At 38.0% G+C, this 25,479-nt stretch overlaps 1 protein-coding gene across 7 annotated transcripts in view; it reads left to right on the plus strand.

Moving 5' to 3' along the window:
- Window positions 1-25,479, plus strand: part of Kcnt2 (potassium sodium-activated channel subfamily T member 2) — a 267,206-nt gene that overhangs the window by 51,919 nt on the left and 189,808 nt on the right. The gene's annotated exons all lie outside the window — the stretch shown is intronic.

Here is a 25,479-nt window from a genome sequence, read left to right on the forward strand (position 1 = left end):
GTGTGTGTGTGTGTGTGTTTATGCATGTGCGCGTGTATTGGAGTTGATGTCTGGGCCTCACACTCTTGCTTAGCTTTCTGGCTTAAAGCTGATGATGCTCTACCATGCTAGTCACTTCTGCCATTTTGGTGGTAAACAGCATATGAGTCTCTCGGATTTTTCTGCCTGAACTTACCTGGATCATCAGACCTCAGCTTCCTGAGTAGCTAGGATTATAGGCGTGAGCTACAAGTACTATGCAGCAAAAACTGCGCAGTTTTAAATTAGGATTAAGACGGTGGGGAAAGGTTCAGAACTCACCATAATTTTAAAGTCTGCTAGTTGGTCTTACATGCGTGGAGAAAAAAATTCTTGCATTGAATTATTCAGTATTCAGATCTACTGGGATTTTGTGAAGTTTACTGAGCTTGGAATTTTAAGAAAATATTATTTGCTAAGAATAAAATTAATGTTTTTTTTCCTTTCTTACTTCTTGTCCCCAAATATTTCACACACATTAATTTTGCTGCAAACTTTCTTGTTTTTAGGATGTCATTTATTGTTTCAAAGTTAGGTGTTTCTCAATTGCTCATGTTCTGGGACAACCACACTGTCTGGTTTCTCGAGAGCCATGATTGGTGTCGTAAAACAAATGTGCTCATGTAGGACAAGACATCACACTCCAGCCATGCTGTGGATTTAGTGGGCCTCAGGGTGTTCTGTTTCCACTGAACTTGCACATCTGAAAACAAATTAGTTTGAAAGTCTTGCTTCATGAGGGCAGGAGAATGTGGAATCTTATCAAAGATAAGGCAGGGCCCAGCCGAAGTTGGCTAACATCCAGCAATTCCAGTTTAGACGGAAAGCATGTTAGACAAATCTGTTATCAAACTAAATCTAAAATGCTCACAGCTTCTCTTGTCTCCTTTTTCTAATTGGAGCTCCACTTAATAAGGACAATATTCTATTTTCCACGGAGTTATTTGAAGCACAAGTCTCTCTCTGTGTTATTATCTCTATTGCTATTATCTCTAGTTTTCTTTCTTGCTCTCTTTCTCTCCATATCGACATACATACCTATATATATATACATATATATACATACACATATATAGCTAACATGTGTCTATCTAAGAAATTATTTAATTTTGGAATAGGCAGTAGACGAGTTACAATCGAAAACAAATGTAAACAGGAATTAACATGAGATTTCTCTCCAGTTTATATGTACGAACAAAAATCCTTCTGGATTTTCTATTTCTAGAATACAGTTCAATAGATAGTCTAAGAAGTTGAAGTTAAATATGTGTACATATTCTCTGTCTCTCTCTTTCTCATCCAAATAGAGTGAGTCCTTGTTTCTTAACCTTGCATTCTATCTTAAAGGATATTTCCACCACAGTACTAGGAGCTTCTCTGAATTTTAAACGTTGACAGTATCGATCTTTAGCTAGGGCCTGTCATCCATGTTTTGGTTTGATTTTTTGTGTGGTGTCGGTCATGAAGTAAGCCCTCAGGTTTGCTTTGGGGGTTGCCCTGGAACCTTATTTATGCTGCTTTTTATTATCCATTTGTTCCTTATTATTGCTGAATAATATTCCATAATACAGGTAGATTCCATAGTTTGTCAGAAAAAACAGTCTTTGGGAAGGTCCCAGTTTTGGATTGATGCTGCCACAAACGTGTGTGCAGGTTTGGAAATGTAACGCTTTTATGCCTCCTCTACATGTCTGAGTATAATTGCTTGTTTGGGGCTTTTTAAACAAAGAGACAAACTTGTTAAGTGGTTGTATCACTTCCATGGCTGTTAGCTGTGTGTGTTTGTGTGTGTATGTGTATGTGTGCATGAAATCCAATTTTCCACACCTCATAGCATTTGCTGTGGACAGTGATTATTTTCAGAGTTATTATCACAGAATTTTAAAATATGAATGATTTTATATATGAATTATTGAATCTTTCTTAAAAATAATCTGGAAAAATATTTTTTATAAGTGGACAGCCATTTTTTCCAACATTTTTAAAGGATTAAACATTAGAGATAAAAACTGTGTGCCTGTGGCTCATGTCTCTCATCCTAGCCATGCAGGAGGCTGATATGTAAGGCTTGGGGTTCGAATCCAGCCTGGGCAGGAAGACTGTGAGACTCTTACCTCCAATTAATCACTGAAAAAGCCAGAAATGATGCTGTAGAGTTCTAGCCTTGAGCCTCAGGAACTTAGGGACTGCGTTTAGGTCCAGAGTTCAAGGCCTAGGACTACCCCCCCCCAAAAAAAGATTACTTTTAGGAATTTTAAATTGTTTGGTTTATGCTCTAGGCTCTTTCTTCTCAATACTTTTTCCTCTACATTCTGATCCTCATAGATTTGAAGTCATTTAATGGGAAGGTGAGTCTTTTATGGTTCTATGGTCACATAGCAACAAACAATAAATAAAAAATTAAAAAAGATTTGGCCAGTTTTAATTTTCCTTCTGTGTTCTTAACTATAATTTTCATAATTGAGAGAGTGGAGCTTCCTTGGTATTGATTAACCATCCTTCAATAGAACTACTGTATCTTATCTCTGCAAGGATGGGCAGACATCTTTATTTTATTTTGTTGCAGTTTTATATGTGTTAACATACCTACAAGAATGGTACTCAGTGAATCTATATGAACACAAGCATATATGTATGTGTGTATGTGTGCTTACATGCATGTGTATGTATGAACATATGTATGTATATAAACGTATGTGTATATAGTTTGTGCATATATACATGTCCATGTATATTTAATTAAATAATGGAATAATTGATTTAAAATATCTCCTATCCACTAAGATTTAAAAATATGCTGTCACCACGTAGTACAATATTGAGGTGATGGATTTGTTTTAAGCATATTATCTTTATGACTGATGATTATTGCTGGTGTTTTCTTAAAAAACAAAAAGGAAAAACAAGTTATATTTATTTTGCAATGTGTAGCTGTGATTTGATTGATTTTGCTCTAACTTCCTTAAGGAGAATTGGATTGAAAAATTGACAAATAGTATTTGAAGTACAGATTATCCCACATTCCTATGGTTCTTGACTTATCTGTCTATCTGTCTGTCTGTCTCTGTCCATCGGTCTGTCTGTCTGTGTATGTCTTTACCTATCTACACATCTATCAGCTATCTGAGTTATGTATTAATTTTAACTCAAGTCAATTTTTTGAGTCTTTAGATATTCATAGAATATTAATAACATACTCGTTTTCCGAGATTGTTGTTGACAGTGGTTAGAGGAACAAGAAATGTTCTTATGTGGGTATAAAATATGCAAAAGTGTACTCTCTTTTGTCCTCAGAAACTACTTAGAGTGATTCTTTTATTCAGCAACAACATTAAATTACTCTCGTAATTTTAATGGTCTGTAAAATTTAGCTCCTCTTAAGAGAGAATTTGACAAAAGAAACACATGTTAATTCATTTCATAATTCTTCAGATGTGAATTCTTTTGATGTAGAGATACTGATTTTTTTGAAAACTGTATCAGGAATTCATTAAACTACTGGAGCAGGGATGTTAAAGTAATAAGAAACGCTAATAACATAACTTTTAACTACTATTGTTTGTTGTGTAAAAGGTTAAATTCTAAGTTTACATCTAAATTCACTAACAGCTTGAAATATTCTAAAAGTGTTCAGTGTCTTGTACACAATATTCTCTGTCTGTCTGTCTGTCTGTCTGTCTGTCTGTCTGTCTATCTGACTATCTCTTCCTCCCTTCCCTTCTCCCCAAGGGAACATATATTTTGGATTTAGGGTTGATCTTAAGTCTACTGAGAGAATTCTAATAGAAGAATGATCTGTCATTTGATTCCAAGTTATAGGATTCTATAGATGAAGCAACTGAATTTTATTACATTACTTTTAGTGATTGATAATGAGATAATTTTCTGAATTACTTTTAGATGTTAAAGAAAACTATTCAATTAATATCTGTCTTGAAAATTTAAAACAGACTAAGATCATTCTTTATGAAATTGGTAAGTGATAAACATTACTTAAAGATGAACTAGAAAGATCAATGAGGATAATTACTTAGTTTGGAACTAAAATTTAATTAAAATCAAAGCAAAATACTGCACTAAAATAAAAAAGAGCTGAGAAGAAGGTAGAATAATATTATTATTTTAACTCAGAATATTATAGTCCAAAATCACCTGAATATTAGTTGGGATTTTATAATTGTGACCACTGTTTAAAATATTACTAATAGGGGTCAAGAGTGTGGCACAAAGGTCTGGATTCGATTTCTTGGTACCACATATACAGAAAAAGCCAGAAGTGGTGCTATGGCTCAAGTAGTAGAGTGCTAGGCTTGAGAAAGCTCAAGTGGCCAGCCCTTAGTTCAAGCCCCAGGCTGGCAAAAAAATTACTACTAATAGCAAATTGTTACTACTAGAAAAAAGAAACATAGTCAAATACTATTAGTGATTTAAAGTCTTTAATATTCCATCAGTTACTTTTTCTACAAGCACGATAATGGTTTCAGGATGCAAAAATATACAAGGTATGCACATATTTCTTGAATGAACTAATATATACTTTGCTTGCTTGATGAAAATAGTTTTTTCTAGCTATCTTCAGTTATTTAGTATTTCAGTTAGTATTTAGTATTCAGCTTAGTATTTAGTCTTTCAGTTGATCATAGAAAATGTCATCCAAGCTCCTTATTTTCTTTTTGCATTAACTTGTAACTTTTGTCTTCAGAGAGTTAATTCAGAATGATTTTTATGCAATGTGTGAAATGTCCTTGATTAGACAGAAATGTAAATCTGTAGCCTAAAAACACACAAAGAAAGATTAAAGCCATCTTTACTTATCCCAACTAGAATAGTATTTCATTGATGTGCACATCACTTTCTGTGTGTGGAAAATGCAAAGTATTGGACAATAAGCAGGATTTAACAATTTTTTTTTGCTAGTCCTGGGCTTGAGCTCAGGGCCTGAGCACTGTCCTTGGACTTTCTCAAGGCTAGAGCTCTACCACTTGAGCCTCAGCACCACTTCCAGCTTTTTTTCTATGTAGGTAATACTGTGGAATGAAACCCAGGTCTTTGTGTATGCTAGGTAAGCACTCTACCATTAGGCCCAGGATTTAACAAATTTTAAGAATAATTATTGTTAGTCAAATGGCTGGTTGAAACAGAATTTGACAGTGTAGTAAAATTAAAGTACAACATGACATAATTTTTATCTGTATACTTCAAATTAAAGTCCCCATAAGCATAGTTACCTACAATGAAAATTTATATCTATTACCCTCGTACTCAAATCAATAAAGATAATGAGTATAAATCATCTTGCTTGATTATGGTTAGTAGTTTATCTCTTGAGCCACATCTCCAGCCTTGCTTTTCGTTGTTTGGAGATGTATCTAGTAACCTTTTCTTCTCTGGGCTGGCACTGAACCACTGTCCTCTGGCTTCAGACCCCAGTATAGTGAGGATTACAAGGACCAGTCAGTGACACCTCACTGTAATTGTCTTTTTTTTTTTTTTTTTTTTGCCAGTCCTGGGCTTGAGCTCAGGGCCTGAGCACTGTCCTTGGACTTTCTCAAGGCTAGAGCTCTACCACTTGAGCCTCAGCACCACTTCCGGCTTTTTTCTATGTATGTGATAACAAGGAATCGAACCCAGGCCTTCGTGCATGCTAGGCAAACAATCTACCACTAGGCCAAACTCCCAGCCCTGTAATTGTCATTTTTATTAGAATTGTCATGAATTAATTTGTGTTTCCTGGCCCTCTGATTTCCCATTTGCTACTGGTGCTCTTTCTTTCTTTCTTTCTTTCTTTCTTTCTTTCTTTCTTTCTTTCTTTCTTTCTTCTTTCTTTCTTTCTTTCTTTATCCATCCATCCATCCATTCATTCATTCATTCAGTTGTAGTCATGGGGCTTGAAATCAAGATCCAGGTTCTGTCCCCGAGCTTTTTCTGCTCAAGGCCATTGCTCTACCACTTGAGCCACAGCTCCACTTCCAGTTTTTTGTTGTTTTTTTTTTTTTTTTGGTGGCGGGGGTTGGTTCGCTGGAGATCAGAATGGTATGGACTTTGCCAGCTTTAAACCATGATTCTGAAATCTTAATCTGAGTAGCTATGATTATAGTCATGGGTGACTGGTGTCTGGCTTTGGTGCTCGTTTAAATGGGCACTGCTTAGGACAGACATTACTAAGAACAGATGATTACTGAATTTTATCCTTTGAGATTTTTTTTTTTGCCAGTCCTGGGCTTGAGCTCAGGGCCTGAACACTGTCCTTGGACTTTTTCAAAGCTAGAGCTCTACCACTTGAGCCTCAGCACCACTTCTGGCTTTTTTCTATGTATGTGGTATCGAGGAATCGAACCCGGGTCTTCATGCATGCTAGGCAAGCACTTTAACCACTAGGCCAAACTCCCGGCCCCTATCCTTTGAGATTTTATACATAAAGCTGGATTAAAAAGAGCAAAGCCTGTGTAGACAGTGGTGGTGCGTTGAGAGACCCAGGGTGCTTTGTCTTCCACTCCAGGAATCCTGGCCACCTGATTTTGTAAAGACTCATCAGGCTTGTGTAATTTCATAGCCGCTGTCTCACACTTAGCAAACTATACGCTGACTAAGATCGAAACCATAAGTTCGGAGAGTGCTTTTGTCCACATTGAATCATAAGTGTAGAAAGGATAATTATAGTCAGAAGTATACTTTGACAACTTGAAGATAAAGAGAGACAGGGGAGATGGGGGAACTGAACAACATATAATACTAACTCCTTGTCGTGACTAGTTTCCATTAGGAAAATCGTAATAGAAAAGCCTCCTATTGTGCAGGAGGTGGGGAGATACTGGCTGTTTCTGCTTTTGGAGCTCTTCTCCCAATGGTTCAGCAAACCAAACCCTGTGAAATTATGGTAGGCCTACAAAGTGACCTGCTTTTGCTTTCAGTGACGTTTAAGACTTTCATACACAGTGATGGTATACATTCAATTATTATGGATTTTGAACTCAAATATCTCCCAAACAAGTTCCCATTCTATTTTCTTAAACGATTTAAAGGCTAAGATGTAAGCTTTCTCTTAATGTTGTTTTCACTTAATGGTAATTTAGTTAGAAACAGATTCCTTAGTCTTCTCATTTCCTTCTTATTCTTCATCTGAGAACAATCTCAAAACACAGGCACTTCTGCGTCTGCTCAAATAATTAGTCTCCCAAGTTTAGCAAGTAGTATGTTAATAATAATCCTGTGGCTTGCATATATTTATTGCCCGGAGTAGGATTTAAGATGAGATCCTTTAAGCTAATGTCGTTATTTCAATGCACAGACAATTGCCTGCATAATCTATTAGGGAACCATCTTACTCCTTGGAGCCTTGCTTGTCTGTGACTCTCTCTCAAACTTTAAATGCACTGAGAATGGCTACTATCAAAGGCACTCAGCTTGGAAATACACACCATTAAATAAAACTGATCTTTGCAAAATGTGTGGTAGTGCATGAATAAGTCATGAGCAAAATGCTCCCTTCTTTATACACGCCATCATCGAAGCTTGTGTTCACAAGGCCTTAGTGAACAGAAGCATCCTTTCACACCTGTGAATGACAGCTAGTCTTTAGTTCACAGACTAACTGTGGGTTTGTCTATTAAAAAGTTCTTTCCTGGGCTTCATTGTAGAAGTAGAGAGCTTTCTATTGCCGTCTTCCTATGCAATATACTCCGTCTTTGTGGGATTTTTATTTATAGCTTATTCCTTTTTGTATTTAAACATTTAAGCCTGAGGGGTTATATAATATTTCTTTTGTCAGTAATAGCATTTCTATGAGAAAAATGTTCATTGTTTTAAATGTATAAGCGATGCTACCCACAAGAGAAAGGAACAACAAAAACAAGTAGAGGTTTTTCTTTAAACAGGATTAATATAAAGAATTTGTACATTTCGAACCGCCAAGAACACTGGTTAAATCTCCTTGGAAATTAAACACTCTAGAAGATGGAAAACCTTCAAAATTTCCCAAATACGTTTTGGTTCATAATCGTGCTGTAAAATAATAATGCTAGTGCAATTGACATATATATGTATATTTGTTCATATTATATTTCTCATTTTAAATGATCCTTGTCTGTAGTGAAATAAATAGCCATCACCTGAGCATTGAGGAGCATCACCTCTGTTTGTCATTAAGGGGTGATTTTTCTTATGACAAATGTAATTCTAAGAAGGCCCGTGATTATACACCAGGAAAATGCTTCAAGACATTAGTCATTTTGCTAGCTTCCCTAAGACAGGCTTGTGTTGTAGAAGACATCAATCAGTAATACCTACATTGCAATATATTTTATTTTTCACTCAAAGCTGGAGCACTACTGTGTCTCTACTTTCGATGGCCTTTGCTTCTGCAGGCTTCTAATGGTGATCCTTAGTTCTCAACCATCTAAGTACTTAGGGTTACAGACAGGTATGAGCCAATTGTATGCTGCTTGAGTTGGGATATTCTTGATAATCTACCTTAGACATGAATTCGGCAGTACAAGTTTTATAATGCATCATTTAGACTGTCTTATTTGCCCAGGACACAAAAGAAATTCAACTGTGACTAAAATTTCCTCCATGTGTGTTCTTTTGAAGACTTTGCTTTTGATTTCTTCTTTTTGTTTGTTTATTTTTGCTAGTCCTGGGCTTGAACTCAGAGCCTGAGCACTGTCCTTGGACTTTCTCAAGGCTAGACCGCTACCACTTGAGCCTCAGCACCACTTCCAGCTTTTTTCTATGTACATGGTACGGAGGAATCGAACCTGGGTCTTTTTCATGCTAAGCAAGCACTCTACCACTAGGCCAAACTCCTGGCCCCTTACTTCTCCTTTTTACTAAAAGAGGATGACTTTTTACTACCAAAATTATCTGAGATGAGGAAGCAATGTTCCTAGGATTGTAAAGAGAAGTAAGCAATTGGGTTTTGATTCTTCATGGTGTCTTTCGCATGGTATTATGACTTGGTTTACAAGAAGAGATCATTGACTTGATTATTCACCATAAATCATAGGAATAGAGTATAAAATGATAATTTAAACACATAGGAAAGTCTGAATGAAGTGGAAAAAATGCGTGAAAAGAACCAATAACCTTGCTAAGATGCATTATTAATATGTTTATGATAAATAATTGGTACATGTTCAATCTTCTTATTCTTTTCCCTTCTGCATCATAAATGCTATGCACATAGAATTCTATTAGGTGCTACATTTCAAAGGTGACATAAGAAACATCTTTATGTTTGTATGTTGTTCTCTCTTGTTTATCTCAACTTTTTCCTTCTCTTCTAATTGTCTTACCTTCTTCATGAGGTTAGAAATGTCAAAGACTTCCAGAATATTAAGGTTAAAAAAATGAACTTGCTGTTGAATAGTTCTCCAGTGGTGTGGAAAGAAATCAATTACATGAGAACTGTAAACATCATCTCCTTTTCACTGCTTCTTTCTGGCTACTGCTGGTGTTTGTGAGCTGTTTTGGGTCACAGACGAGTTGTTCCTGGCAACAAACAGATGTTTTGCAAAGATGTCTCATGAGCTTAAAGTTTAAGTCAGAGTATGATTTCTGTTGATCATTATTTGTGATCATTGTGCAATAAAGAAGCACAGACATGTAATAGACCATCCCACTTCTAAGAAGGAAAGGAAGAAGGGAAAAGAAGCCTGTTGGCTAAAACAAATACTTTATTGTAATGCTGAGCCAAGGAAGCTCATCCCACAATGTTGGTGGCTTTGCATAATCAAGAGTGAGCAGCTGACTTGTGTTTTTTTCTGCCACTAATTGCTACTTTCTGTGGCTTCTAAATACTGGGAGATTCTGCTTTCCCAGTCACTTCTTTATTTCTACCGGCAGACATTTCAGTGCAATTACATTAAATTGCAGAAACAAGACATCTCTTATTACTTCATAGAGAAAGAGATACCAGTGCTAACCAACTAGAGAGATACTTTTGAGACAATCACTGCACTCTGGGGCTATTTTCGTTATGTCAATAAACTTACCAGGAATCTCTATTTCTTGGTAATAATAGCATGAGGCCTTACTGGAAGTCTGTTTAGTGTCTAGTGTCATCAAACTTGTGTGTAATAATGTTGGTTATATCAAGTTAACAAGATTTGAGGTGGAGGGGAGAACAAGAAATAGCTGAACAGGTCAGTCTAGATATTACACATGGATTCTTCATGTAGAAATCACTACCACCATTGTTTTACTTACAGGCAAGGTAGAGTCCCAGGAGTATTCACAATCTCACAGCTGTGCAGTCTCACAATTGAATTTGAATACAAGGTAACAAAGTGGCTGTAAAGTTGGTGGTCACATCCCTCAACAGCTTGATGTTTATGTGGAGCCCAGGCCTTTGGAAATCTGCAAAGGGGGGTTGGCTTTAGAAACTGCAGGGAAAGCCTTTAACCACTGTGGCTGGTAGACACGGGCTTACCTTATTTGAGTTGAGGGAAATACCACCAAAAGCTGTCAAAGGCAGAGCCTGGGCATTGCATTTTCTTTTCATTTAAAAATGTTATTTTCTTACTTTTATTATGTTTCAGTGGTTATATCAAGGTTTTCGAATGAACATATCTGTGTGTGAGCATAGTGCATCTTGCTCTATGCCACCTTGTAGGTGAATGAATAAGCCTGCAGGCTCAGCTACACAGAATGAAAGTCACGAGAATTGTTTCAGACAGTATAGTTTAAATTGAATAGGATAAACAGGCTAATGAGTGAAATCATGGTTAAATTTTGTGATCCTGGTGTATCACAAATTGCTATACATTTTATTTATGTCCTTACTATAGTTAAGGTAAGAAAGTATCTACTAGAAATGCAAATTGCTCACATAGATTTTATGAAGTTTGATATACTGAAATACCAAGTTTATATGTAAAGTGTATATAATATATTTGTGTTACCCATACAGGGCCAAACTACAATAACCTTTGATAATATTTTTTTGGGTGTGTGTGATTTATTTATTAGTTTTATGCTTGGTAATATATCTGGACTGGAATAGCTTTCCAATGTTATTTGTAATTGCAAAACCACTATATACTATTTATGTGCCCAAATGAACTGATTTCTAGTTATTGAACTGTTACATTGCTTTCAGTTTTTTTCCACAGAGACGGAGTCAAAAGTATTTCTCTACTACTGTGCACTATTATCCTAACATAAATTTCAAATATCTTTCACACATTTGGTATGCATTTTAATGGATTTTATAAATTTTATCCATGACACTGCAGAGTTATGAATTCATCAAGGTACATACTTCCTTTGACAATCCTGTCCTTCTGGCTTTGTGAACCAGAACATTCTCTATGTTTATGGTGTCCCTAATTATTACATAGATTATGTGTTAAGCATTGGTTCCCTTGTGGAAGCTGATATTAAATATGTACATAATTTCTGCTGTACAAAGGCTTATACTGGCCTGTTTGAGATACTACCACTGTACTTTTGAATATTCTTCTGAGTTGTTAGACTTGGATAGGGTAGGTATACCATAGAATTTCTTAAAATTATCCTCTTGAACTTATAGGTTATATTTTCTGAGGCTAGTGGTATATTCTATACACCAAACATCTTGAGACCTGGTAAACCTAAATCAAAAGATGGATAGGAAGAATCAGAGAAGAGTATCTGGACAGTTTATTTGCTATTAATGAATGCACTGTGCTCTCTGGTGTAATCACGTTACCCAGTACGCTGGCCTTCCTGTATCCTCCACATTTCCTTAATAGTCTGTCAAGCAAGGCTGATTCAAAGATACCATTAAAGAAATTAGAGTCAGCTGCTGAATCTGAAATGTGTACATCCTACCATCATGCTTGGAAAAAAACACACACAACAAAACAGAATCCTGATAAAAACCAAGGCTTCTTCTTTCTTTGATCATACTTCTGAATAAAAGTTGCTTACATCTGTAGACTTCATTCTCATGAGCAAATTCCTGCGTGGAAGATTATGATGTGCTCACGGCTAGGTCCCTGTGGATCTACATTTGTGCCTTTTCCTCGACTTCAGCCATCTATATCTGATTCACGAAAAAGGTAATGGAAAAGCTGGAAAGGAGAAGGATAAAGCAAGGTCTGGTTATTTTGTTGACATGGACTGACTCTTCCCTTATTTCCAAGACAGAGTACTGTTAATATGTAGTTTTAGTGGGCTCATGTTGTATGTTTCAAATGGGTTTATTGCAAAGATGCACAAGACATACATTTCTAAAAGCTTTCCTGAATTAGTCGTGTTAGATGCCACAATTCAATTTGGAGATTCTTAAGCACAAGCGCACCTACGTGGTATTCTTACGTCATTGCTAGCTTGCGTTTTTCAACGGAAAGGTATTTAGGATGTCTTATGAACATTTGTGCCATAAGCCACCCTGCTACATTATTTAGATGCATATTCTGTAGGTCAGTATTTATGTGAAGCATAGTTATAAGCATGACAAGCATGTGGGACTCGAATACATGCTGGTACTGTGGCTGTGTGTCTTGAATGGTTGGGATAGCTTTCTCTCCAATACTGATTTCTTGTCCTTCCATCCATATGCTCTAGGCCAGGCTGCCATAGGGGCAGGTGGGAGTTGTTACAAATACACTTTGATGTCACTAGACAAAGGAATAATTTTATTTAATAGGCAAGAGGAGCGCTAAGCACTTTTTCTTATTGACAAATAGTCATGAGCTATCAAGAAGGGATCTCCCATCGAGGATAAACCTTGATTCCATTGCCGTCTGTGTGTGTGTGTGTGTGTGTGTTTTTTAATGATCAACATTTAAAACTGAAATGTTTCTTCCTTCAATGGACTGTTTGAAAGCACCTGTGTGGATAATCACTCATTATGAGTGAAGATGGATTGCATTTCTTGTGGGCTGTTGGTTTATAACTCCTGCTTTGTCTTCAGTATGATTGGCCTCAAGAAGGCAAGGTATGTCCGTTACTTGTTGCTCTTGTTTGAACACTTCTAAAGAAATGAAGAAAGGAATCATGTATCTTCGTTTTTGTTTTTGTTTTTGGCAACTGAAATGGCAGCTTAGGGTTTTCTGTTGTGTTCAGAGGAAGGCATGATGGCATCTAAGAGGCTTTTGTTATACATGTTTTAGGAATACTTGGGGCTACCCAGGATTGGAGTAACTGGGACAAAAATGTTCAAAGTGGTTCCACATCTGATTCTAGCTTTCAGAAACTACCATCTTGTGTATAATTCTAAGGATTGTCTTTCGTAGATTTACAGCAAACCACTAGAACAGTCAAAACAAATAAAAACTGAAAAAATAAAACATTATATTTTGCTGTAAGAAGGGACAAATAGTTTATTATTAGTTTTTCAAAAACTGGCCTATATGGTTATTTTCCTCTAAAATGATCAAGGAGAACATGGCCATTGCCTTGATGACTGTCATTGTGTTTTTTTTTCTCATGCTGTAGTTTTTTATTTCTGTTTTTAAAGCTTTCAGATGTCATTAATGGCTACTCTTTTGAGTTTAAGAAACTGGTATAAGGAAGAATGTTAGGGGAAATTATCACCTTGGTAGGAATTAAAAATGATCAGTTCTTTTCCAGTTACTGAGTGCAAAATAGAGCACCTTCTATTCTTATCTCTGGGCTTACGCTTTCTGTCTGTATGAAATGTAGTTCTGAAGAACTCCATGCATAAAAGGAAAAAAGGACTCTTCATGCCTAGCATTTTATAAGATAAAAGGCAGGGGGAAATGGATATTCAAATTTATTGGATTTTTATAAAAAATTGCATTTTTATTAGGTCCCAGTTTGTGACTTCTTCATGGTGTGTTCTTGGGTGATGTGCTCAAGTTCCTAAGCCTCTCCTTTGTCTTCTGCATGAGGTTAATAATTCTTAGCACCAAGCATTTTTGTCATGTTCAATGAAGAAAATTAATGCCAGCACATAGCATGCAATGAAAATATAACCATTTACTTGGATACTTAAAATACTTACATATTTATATATGTAAATATATATGCACATTTTTAGAGAAAAAATCAGCATTGATGCTGAAATATTTTTATATTGTTAATATTAGGTATTTGGGTTATATCTTTTATTTCTTTCAATCTAATCACCTATATCAATTTCTTATATGATTTCAGTTTCCTGTATGACTGGTTTGAACTATTGGACTAGCTAGTTTTCAAACAAAGCGCAGGTAAAAAAGGTCTTCATTTCCAATTTGGATCATTCCATGGAACTTGCTACACCAAACACATGAAGAATCAGTTTCAATAGCTGATTGCAGTGAGAGATGAATTCAATAATGCATATTTTACTTGAAATATTATGTTTCTTCATGTGCATTGGCAAGTTCAACTCACAAGAAATTATTTAGTTTAACTTTTTAAATAGTGACTTTCAATTTTTGATTTACAGTTTCTGAGTAATTAAACATATATCCTCCATAGGCTAGAAATATATACTACTTTCAAAGAATGCATGCTGATTCACAAGCAGCATAATGGCTTCCTATTAATATTCTTCCCTGGGAAAGGACTTCAAGCAGCTTTGAAAGTCCTTGACACTGTAAGGATAATGGCCTTTTAGAAAAAATGTATGTGATTCCCTTACATTGCTCACCCTGTCTTGCTGGCTAGGTTAGTGAGGACAATTCTGAACACATTTCAAATAATTTCCCAACTTTCTGGCCATAGGATGCCTCCCAGCTTTTGTTCTAAAACACCTTAGACCAAAACATCAGAAGACAAATTCCAAAAGTCAATCGGCAGCTCTCTTTCCAGTCCCCTTTCTCCCTATCAAATTTCAAATCTTTGATAAGGTCTGTGGCAGGATAGGTTGTTCAATTAAACAGAACAGCAAGACTCAGTTCTTGATTTTTAACTTGGTTACGTTTGAACAACACAGAAAGGCACATTGGTGACTCCAGGTACAACCACTGATTTGTCCTCGGGCTAAGTGAGTGGAGCAGAAAAGCCTTGCACAAACATCTGCAGAGACATGTGACACCATACCGTGTGGTCCTACAAACATCTTGAAACTGTAAGGATAACGGCCTTTCAGAAAAAATGTATGTGATTCACCCTGTCTTGCTGGCTAGGTTACACAAACTAATATGGGTACAATGTAATTAGCCAATATATCCCAATAGGCTCCCCACTGAACATGCTCTCATGGCTTTTGTTGGCTTTAATGGCTATAGGATCTATGGGCATGCATCACAGCCAGTTTCAGCCTTCAGACAGTCATCTGGGATATTGATATACCACAGTTTCTCTGAACACTAAAAGTGGTTATGTAAGACGTCACTGTAAACTTTGCTTCTTAGCATCCTATGTCCTGTCTTCCATGATGATTTTCAATACCCACATTAAGTAATCCAGTACTGTTTAGATCCCCTCACTTGACAGAACAGGAACAATTATTGTAGAATACAACATTTAGGCGAGGAGAGTTGCTTTCCTGTAGTCCTCTTCCATGGGCATCCTTTGTTTTCACTGCTATAGATCCACTGTTGTGTTTTGGGTAACTATTTTTGTAGTTGATGTTTGTGTGTGTGTGTGTGTGTGTGTGTGTGAGAGAGAGAGAGAGAGAGAGAGAGAGAGAGAGAGAGAGAGAGAGAGAGAGAGAGAGAGAGAGAGAGAGTGTGTGTGTGTTAGTTTCTGTCAGTCTCCTGAGCAGCTGGTACTATAGGGCCCACCTAAGCCAGGGAACAATTCTTGATTTTTACCCTGGAAAACTATTTATATGTTTTCTCCTCAAACTCAGTCCTTCTCTATCCTCTTCATGTCCAAGCTCCCAATTTGAAGGAAGAATATGACCCCAAATCAAACTTGGTTTCTTGTTCAATGTTACTTAAACTATTGTATAAAGACTGACTCCTAGCCAGGTACCATTGCCTCATGCCTGTAATCTTAGCTAGTCAGGAGGCTGACATTGGAGGATCCATGGTTTGCAGACAGCCCCAGTAGAGATTCTTTTTTTTTTTTTTAATTTTTTTTATTGTAATTAGTAAAAGGGTTACATTATATTTGCCAGATAGAAGGTGCATTAATTCACATACATTGATACCCTTTTAGAGATTCTTTTTTGTTGTTGTTGGTTGTAGGGCTTGAAGTCAGGGCTTGGGTGCTGTCCCTGAGCTCTTCAGCTCAAGGCAACCTCCCTACCCCTTGAACCACAGTGCCACTTCTGGTTTTCTAGTAGGTAATTGGAGATAAGGGTCTCATGGACTTTACTTCCAGAGTTCCTGGGCTGGCTTTGAACTGCGATCCTCCAATCTCAGCCTCCTGATTAGCTAGGATTAAAGGTGTGAGCCACCACGCCTGGCAAGTTCCTGAGATTCTTATGGTCAATTAGCTACCAGCAAGCCAGAAACAACTCAAGTTGTATAAGCCAACCTTGAGTGACAAAGCTAAGGGGAAGCTCCAAGGAGCTTGGACTAGCACCCATGAATGACTTCAGACTCTGCATACACACAGATGAAGTTCACGATTAGACTTGCTCATATCCCCAAGTTATTTCACGGTGTTTATTCAAAATTTGCGAAGTCTAAGAAGGAACAGAAATCTGAACCATTTCTAGCCCCAAGCATTTCAGAGAAGGGACACTGAACTTACATTTCAATATAGCACATGTATTTATTTTGACAGGGTAAATATTTCTATAGTATACTTTTTTTAGCCCCATCTTATCTGCAATCTGTGTGAAATACAGTAGCTGTCCTAAAAGTATCCATAAGCAATATATTTCTGCGTCTGAGGTGCTTCTTGCACTCAGAACACACCTCCAACTCATAGGTTGGCTCAAGAGGAGTGAGGTAAGGGAGATTGCTAAGTGGGAATTCAAAATAAACCTTCCTATCACTGCACATGACAAAGAATGAAAATTAGGAAAAAAATGTTTGGAAGATCCTGAAAAATTCCAATGTGATTTCAAAAGCTGTGAATAAGAACAAGAGGGGAAGAATACATTTTTTTTTACTAAGCAAAATTGAGTCAGTACTGAGTAAGATATGGATATGGAAGAATACCTAATAAATCTAGGCATTCTACACAGTGCTGTGATACTGTGTTGGGTTCTGAAAACCCCAGCAAAATGAACAAAATAGACACAGTTTCTGCTCACACTTTCGGTCCAAGTAAAAGCCATTACTGGCAGCTTTGGAGGGACACACAGCACGGAATTTGCCCTTACATCAACTCTTATGAGGCACTGAGTTGGGCGTTATTAATGATGCATTCCATCTGGTAGCTTCCTGTCTATTTTGGTCTATTTTTGCTCATGATTTTTGCAAAGTACTAAGCTCAACTGCTTTGACTTTGGTAGAGGGGAGGAGCATATCCTGTCCACATAGATTTCCAACTCTTTGGTCTTCTAACTATTTTCATAGTTGCTTTCCTTTGCTCTTTTTGTGTTCCACATTGGATGGCAATCAGAGCCACTTGAAGGAAGCACACAGGGTGCATGCACAATCTATTGTGCCATCATAAAGAAGATAGACCATACTCAGCAGAATACATGTTCAGGAAGGCAGGGTTGGATGGTCAATAAAAACAAGAGCTGAAGGGAGTATAGCAAAGACTAGAAGAATGGAAAAAATGAAGCAAAACAAAAGCAAAATTTTAGTTAATTTAGGAGTGGTTCAATTTTCTTAACGTCTAGCAGCCTAATTTTTTTTTTTTTTGGTCATGGGACTTGAACTCTGTGCCTGGTCATTGTCCTTGAGCTTTTCAGCTCAAGACTACAGTCCTACCCCTTGGGCCATAGCACCACTTCTGGTTTTCTGATGATTAATTGGAGATAAGCGTCTCACAGACTTTTTAGTGCCTGGGCTGGCTTTGAACCACAATCCTCAGATCTCAGCCTCCTGAGTAGCTAGGATTACATGCCTGAGCCATTGTAACTGACGCTAAGAAGCTTCATTTTTTGTTGAAAACTTGTTGGATAACTAAAGCTGCCTGAGAAATTGAAGCGGAATCTTGGTAAGCTAGGTTATTCACATTATTCTTTGCAAATCAGAGGCCCACATTCTCAAATTAACAAGTGTGTTCTCCCTCTTGGAGCCAGGTTATTTGGGAGTTTCTGTTTCCCCAGCTTAGATGCCAGATGGCATTATCCACAGATTGTCAAGCTCTCAGGCTCTGCGTGCTGATAGTTGTCTGTGTTGCATGCTAATACTTATCCAATATTGCCACTGTAGAGGAACTTTTAATTCTGCATGTGCTAGCGAGCCTCCACTATATTCTAGGTGATGGATGTACAATTACTTATAAGCAAAACTGGGTAGCATCTCTTCTGCAGAGTCTGAACTTGAGTAAGGCTTTAACAAGCTGTGCAATGACAAACTTTATTGCTGCTTAAGCCAATGCTGAGCTTTTAAAGAATCCCAGATGCCTGGATTGGATTTAACTAGGCAGAAAGAGAGGCTATATGTATCACATTAGCAGGTTGTTGGGTCTGCTGTATCTTACCTGTACTCAGAGCTACTCTGAAGGAGAAGATTTGGCCATAGCAGCTCAAAGACAGTCTGGAAACAAATCCTAGGGACTTTAACTCCCAATTTATTAGCATAAAACAGAAAGTGGATGTATGGGTGAACAGGTGAAGTTTCAACCTTGAGCAAAAATGCCATATGGATGGTGAGAGGCCCTAGGTTCAAGTCCCAGAACCAGCATGTACACATATATGAAAGGAAGGAAGGAAGGAAGGAAGGAAGGAAGAGAAAAACAAAAGGAATCTGCAGATACGTGAAGTACAAGATCATGGGAAGAAGAAAGTGGGTGGTTATTTCCTTTCCAATAATTTATTTTGGTGTGTGTCACTGTATATCACTAGCACTGGGATCCAATCTGTCACTATTTGCAGTTATATCTAATTAAAGGTCATGGCTTAGAATATACATCACAGTGTTTTCGATGATGTATAATATTTTGCCACTATTTTTATACATTGACACATGGATGGAGCTTCAGATTGGGTCTAGGATTTTCATTTTTCTTTGAAGCACTGTTTTGATTTATCTTTCCATGTCTTGTGTTGAAAGCGCATTTTGCCAGAAGACAAGGATAAATATCTCCAGGTTTCCAGCACTATTACCAAGTGGCCATTGTTTTTTGCAAACATTGTTTTCTCCCCCCTCCCTTTATTCTTGATTCTTATCCTGTCAAAAGCTAATTCTCCACAGAGAGAACCCTAGGAAATTATGCTGACTAGGTACTGAAGTGAAAAAGACAAGATTTTGGTTGAACTAGGACACGAATGTATGGGAAGAGAAACTTTCCTGAGAAAAGCACTTCCAGATAAAAATGCAGGATTTCATTACAGCTGGATATGCTGGCTTGGAACCATTTACTGGAGAGCCACGTAGACAAGTCAAATGCACAGTTGTCTGCATGAGTTTGCAAAAAAGTATATGTAGGGCATCATTGTTCTTCCATTCCTGGGGAGATGCCCAGGCTCCTCTCGAAACTTCACTCTGAAAGAGAACTTGTTTTTAGCAGGAGAGGAGACAGGAGCAGCCAAGGACTCTCAGAGGGAGCAAACTGTAAGCTCCAAGGAATACCAGGTGGAGTGTTATGGCATGGACTGGAGAACGTGGGCCAGGATCCTGAGCCCACCAAGTGAGACTAATGCTAATGGGATGAGCCAAACATGGGCGGGATCATCTGGGAGGGGACTGCTGACCTTGATCCTGGCTGCCTCTGTGGACAGACTGAGCAGGCATATGACAGCCGGGGAGGCGTCAATCTGGAATTGCTGATTTTAGTTAAACTTACTGTGAACAAGTGTTTGTGACTCAATATTAAGCTGAAGCCCTAGACCACAGTCCCTAAAATTGGGACTGTATTTAAAGATAGGGTCTGTAAAAAGAGGTGACTAAACTTAAAATGAGACTGGGAGAGAGTGAGTCTACACGGTCCATCAGACAGCGTGGGACCCTCGGTAAGCAAGCAGAGGCTGCAGGAGAAATCACCTCAGCTAGCACTTGCATCTCTAGAAAAGAGAAAACAGATTTGTTCAAACCACCCCGAAACCAGCAGGATTTTGTTACAGCCTCCTCCTTTCTGTGTCGTCTTTCTGATACTGTTCACAGGGCCGTGTGTTCAGTGTCTGTGTCTGCTGTATGACACTTCTCTGAGGTCACAGATTTATGGTTCTGCCTGCCAGTGGGAGCATTTCTGTGAGGTTCTGTTTGGAGAGTTTCTTTGACAGGATAGAGGCCTGTCAGCATACAAACTACACTGTGAAAAGATGGTAGAAAACAGAAAGGTTAAGGGTGTCTTCAGTCCAGGCTTACTTCTCTGGAACCCCTTCTTCTCTCTTGTCCTCTTTTCCCTCCCCTACCTCTTTCTCTTCTGCTCTCCTTTTCCTTTTCCCCTTTTCCTCCCTCTCCTTTCTTCTTCCTCTTCCTTTCTTGCTGGTTAAATATTTTTTAAGTGTGTGTGTGTGTGTGTATGTGATGATTTATTCCATTTATTAATGTCTTCAGACGATTTCTCTGAGGAGATTTCTATTGTGCATGACACCTGGTATACATGACTCTGGAAACAAATCCCCAGAATCCTTTGGGGGTAGAGCATCTTGCTCTTATGTGTACATTGTCCATAATCTTGCTTTTCCATCAGGTAAAGCAGCCATCAAATTTGTAAGAAATCTAATAAAAAAAAACAATTGACTTTCTGCCTGGATTTTCCATTAGTAGGTACAATACAGAGTCTGGATATGGGGCATATTGGAGGGGTGCCCTCAGGATTGCTGAGGACACGAGACTGGGGACACTGAGAGGAACAGTATTGTCCTGAGGAGGACTTGAGTGCCATGTTTCCATGTCTGCCACAGGCAGTGGTATCTAACCCATGAGGTGGCCTTGGGCACTTTCTTTTGCTTCCTGTGTTCGTAATAAAAAGAAGATATTGGGTATTTTTCATAGGTAGGTACATTTTATCCCAAATGATTTGTAAAATGTTTTTCTGGGTTTAACAACACATTTGATAGTCTGTTAAGAGCTATGTCTTGCCATCAGACAAAAATAATGTACATTATATTAAAAAACATGGGGCCGGGAGTTTGGCCTGGTGGTAGAGTACTTGCTTAGCATGCACAAAGACCCAGGTTCAATTCCTTGGTACCACATACATAGACAAAAACTGGAAGTGGTGCTGAAGCTCAAGTGGTAGAGCTCTAGCCTTGAGAAAATCCAAGGACAGTGCTCAGGCCCTGAGCTTAAGCACAGGACTGGCAAAAAAAAATGGTTTTGTTAAGGCAAGGTTGTGTGTCTAAGCTTTAGATTGATTGGGTGTGAATATTAGTTGCACTATTTAGGATTTTTGTGACTTTAGATGAGACTTCTATCTCCTTATCTACATATTAGAGATGTTATTATAAACTATTGTCCTGGGGATTAAATAACACTGCATATACATATACATATGATCATCAGAATATCTAGCACTATATATACATACATGTACATATAAATATATATGTAGCAAATATTATGTATAGTATATGTATTATGTATATATAATATATGTAATAGCATTATATAGTACTTATACTATATAATAGTATATGAAATATGTATAGCATACTATAAACTATATATGTTATACATTACATATACATATATAATGTATTAGGATTAGCAGAATGACCAAGCGTTTTCAACAAATAGTTCCCCTTTTGCCTCCTCCTTTTATTATCATCATAGTCACAAGGGACGTTAATTCTGACATACCCACATAATACACATACCTAGGTGAGGCTCATCCTCTCTCCCTTGGGCTACTTCCCAAACCACCTTTCACAGCTCCATTAGTCCCATTGGGAGTTATGGCTCAGCTTCCTTTCAATTTGTTGTCCTAGAACCCCGGTGTGGGTCTGTCGACCTTTTGATGTCCTCCTTGCTATTATGAGATATACTTCCTGTGCTCAGGCTAGTTTGCCTTCTTTGAATCTGTGTGATATACATATGCATGTTTCTGTGCACTATCCACCATTGTACCTTTCAGTTCTTAAAGTTAAGGAAGCAACCTCCGTGTGCCCTCTCCACCCCCCAGGCGGGCCACTCCTCTGCTCTGTGGTTTCCTACTAAGCATTCATCAGTGCGGGAGGTTGGATCCACAAGCTGATTGGCTATGCAAAGCATATGCTAATTTCTTCTCACATCGCACCCTGCTATTTTCTTATGAATATAAAATATTCGTGGATTGGTTTTTTTTTTTAATTTTCAAAAGCTCAGAATTAAAATGTCTTAGTTTGTAGCACACTCTCTGGTCTTCTATGTACAGATTCTTTGCCTCCATTCATTAATTTCTTTATTCCTTAATTAATTAACTAATACCATATAGGCATACGTGGACACCCCAGAACTAATTCTTTCCAAATAACTTACATTTCACTAAAGATTCTGCTCTTCCTTCCCTAGCTTTCTCCAAGAAGCAGTCTCTATTACTTGGGTATTTTTTATTTTTAAGTTCTCTGGCTATAGAAAATATATTTCAGCAGATGTTTATATATTCCTACATACATTATTTGATTTTAATTATTTTTATATTTGGGTTTAATGAAATATGGTGTGAAGGAAAGAAGCAATTGTTTATATATTGATTGATTGATTGCTATCTGGATAACAATTTTAAAGATCTGCTAATTGAACAGATTCTACCATGCTTAGTAATCTGCCTAATGAGTCCTCTTGTATATTCATTCTTAATTTATACATGAACTAGGCACCAGGCACTGATTGGGAGTGTTAGGAGTTTATCTGTGACTGCTACCACTCATCACTCATAGCTGTCTGGGTTTAACCCAGTGCATGCCACTCTCCTGGGAAAATACCTAGATCCTGAATTGAAAGTATATTTCTACTGGTTGCACACCACTTTTGCACCACAGTGAAAAAGTCATTACTGTCTCATTGATTGTAAGGTGGGGATTTCCACATTGCCTCCAATGTTATAAAGGTCCTTTTGAAGTTCAGAGCCAAATTTGTTGATCAAGACTTTCTTACAGAAGTTGACAGCATGAAATTAAATAACTGACCCATAAAGCAAAAGTTTTTGCTTTTCCCATGAAAACTCCAATATTTTTCCTAGGAACTGTTTTTACGACTAATTATTTTTTACTTGACCCATCAAAAGAAAATGTAAAAGGGTATTAGTGGTTCAAGCCACTGCTCAGAGAACTGAGTAGCCCTGAAAATAGAGTTTCACTGCTAGCCTGAGCAGAAAAATCTGTGAGACTCTTATGTTCGGTTACCAAAAGGCTGGATGTGGAGCTGTGGCAAGTGGTACAAAGCTAGCCTTGAGCATATGGAGAATGCAGGCACTGAACTCAAGCCCTAGTACCCCCTGCCCCTCCACACCACACACACACACACACACACACACACACACACACACACACACACACACACACACAAAGTTTTGTTTCTCCTCAAACATACCTTCTTTATTTTTGCCATTCCTCGGGGTTGAACTCAGGGCCTGAGTACTGTCCTGGGTTTTCTCAAGGTTAGGGTTCTACCACTTGAGCCACAGTGCCACTTCTGGCATTTTTTTTTCTATGTATGTGGTACCGAGCAATCGGACTGGGGTCTTCACGTATGCTAGGCAAGCCCTTTACCACTAGGCCAAACTCCCGGTGCCATACCTTCTTTATTCTCATAGTAACTCATCTTCATGTAAGTCATGTTTAACCTTTCCATAGAATACTGATAGAGCCCATAGTCCACGCTGTCATCTCATTCTAGAACCAAGCTTGCATTCCATATTTACAATAAAATAAGCAAATACTGATTAGATAAAAAGCTTCTCTGAACACCTATGAACTTTATTGTAATTTCTGAGTGAAATTCTTTTGATCACAGTTCCTCTCTTATTCCAACTTTCATATTCCGTACAAGAGGCTTTACCTTATCAAGTCTTATAGTCTACGTGAGTAAAAGTACTATTAAAAATGGACCTTTCAACTTGAATGGAAAAACTAAGTGCCATGTATGAAAAAGAGATCCGAGGAAGAAGTGTCCAGAACTCAAGAATGACTGCTTCTTGGAAAGTAAAAAAATACGAGAGGTTTTTTTGAAGTGCTGACCTAAAATCTTATATTACAGAAGGGAGGCTGTACAGGTTTTACTGAAGTACTTTCTCTGCTGTGTAATCTTGTTTCCATTCAGCTTCTAGTTTCATTCAGATGGCTGGCATCTGCTGTACATGACCTGAGTTCCTGACACCAGGTGCTTTCCATTCCTCCCCCAAACTGGCTTGGTTATTTTATTTCTAGGAAAAGTACTATGAAATTTTCCCTGAAGGTTTTTCAATGATTGGTGCAATATAGATTCTTCTTGACTCGTGATGGAGTTATGTTCCAATGCACCTGTGGTAGATTGCACAAAACTGTCAAGTCAAAAATTGAATTTCATATAACTAGCCTAGAGCTTAGCCCAACCTACCGTAAACATGCTTAGGACATTGACAGGGGGGAGAGAAGGGGGGATATGAATGTTGAATGTGGGGTGGGAAAGTACTAGGGCTTGAACCTCAGGATCTGGATGCTGTCTCTCAGCTGTTTTGCTCAAGTCTGGTGTTCTACCACTTGAGCCCCACCTCAACTCCTGACTTTTTGGTGATTGACTGGAATCTCACAGACTTTTCTACCTTGGTTGTCTTCAAACTAAAGCCTCAGATCTCTGACTCCTGAGTTGCTAGGATTAGAACACCAGCACTAGCGCAAAGCTTCAAATTATTTAAAAACATAGTAGCATCATTACCTGTAGTGTGTGTGTGTGTGTGTGTGTGTGTGTGTGTGTGTGTGTGTGTGTGTGTCCTCATGCACGTGTGTGAGTTTGTGAGCCTGTGGGAGCCCTAGCTTGCTGTAGTTGCCTCAACCTTGAGAAAATGTCACCTTGAATTTTACGTCTGTGAGAAGATCAACATTGAGAATTCTGGGTTTCTTCTTTGTCCTCAGGAGAGTAAAATGGAAATGTGCGTGCTGAGGTGATGCATTTAGGTTGGGAGGCTGTCTGGTTTATGGTGAGCATGTGAATGCCTGTAGCCATTTTATAGGCTAATAAGCATTTTTATGAGTAACAGTTTTGTATTTGCAGAATGTACATAGACGTGTGTATATGTGGGGTGTGTGTGTATGTGGTGGGTGTGTGTGTGAATGTCTGCACAGGTTTTACTGTAGGCGCCTGTGAGGTGTGTTTAATGGGAAGTGGCACTGGGAGTGGGGAGGAAAACAATAGAAACGATACTGAAGTGGGACTTCTTTTCTTTATTGAGACTGATGGTGTAAAGGGAGGAAAAGGCTGCATAATCCTTATCAGACTCCATTTCTTATAAGCCTAAATGGGATGTATTTTGACTGCCCTTTATTATGTACTTAGGACCATAAAAATGACAAAATGTTCTATTTTGTATAATTTTCCCTTTTTACTCTTTGCATTAATGGCTTAGTCCAGGCTTGCCCTGCTCTTACAAATGGGCAGGGGGCCT

Source organism: Megascapheus bottae, chromosome 10 (genome assembly GCF_031878675.1).
Source record: "Megascapheus bottae isolate mThoBot1 chromosome 10, mThoBot2.hap1, whole genome shotgun sequence".
Lineage (NCBI taxonomy): Eukaryota > Metazoa > Chordata > Mammalia > Rodentia > Geomyidae > Megascapheus > Megascapheus bottae.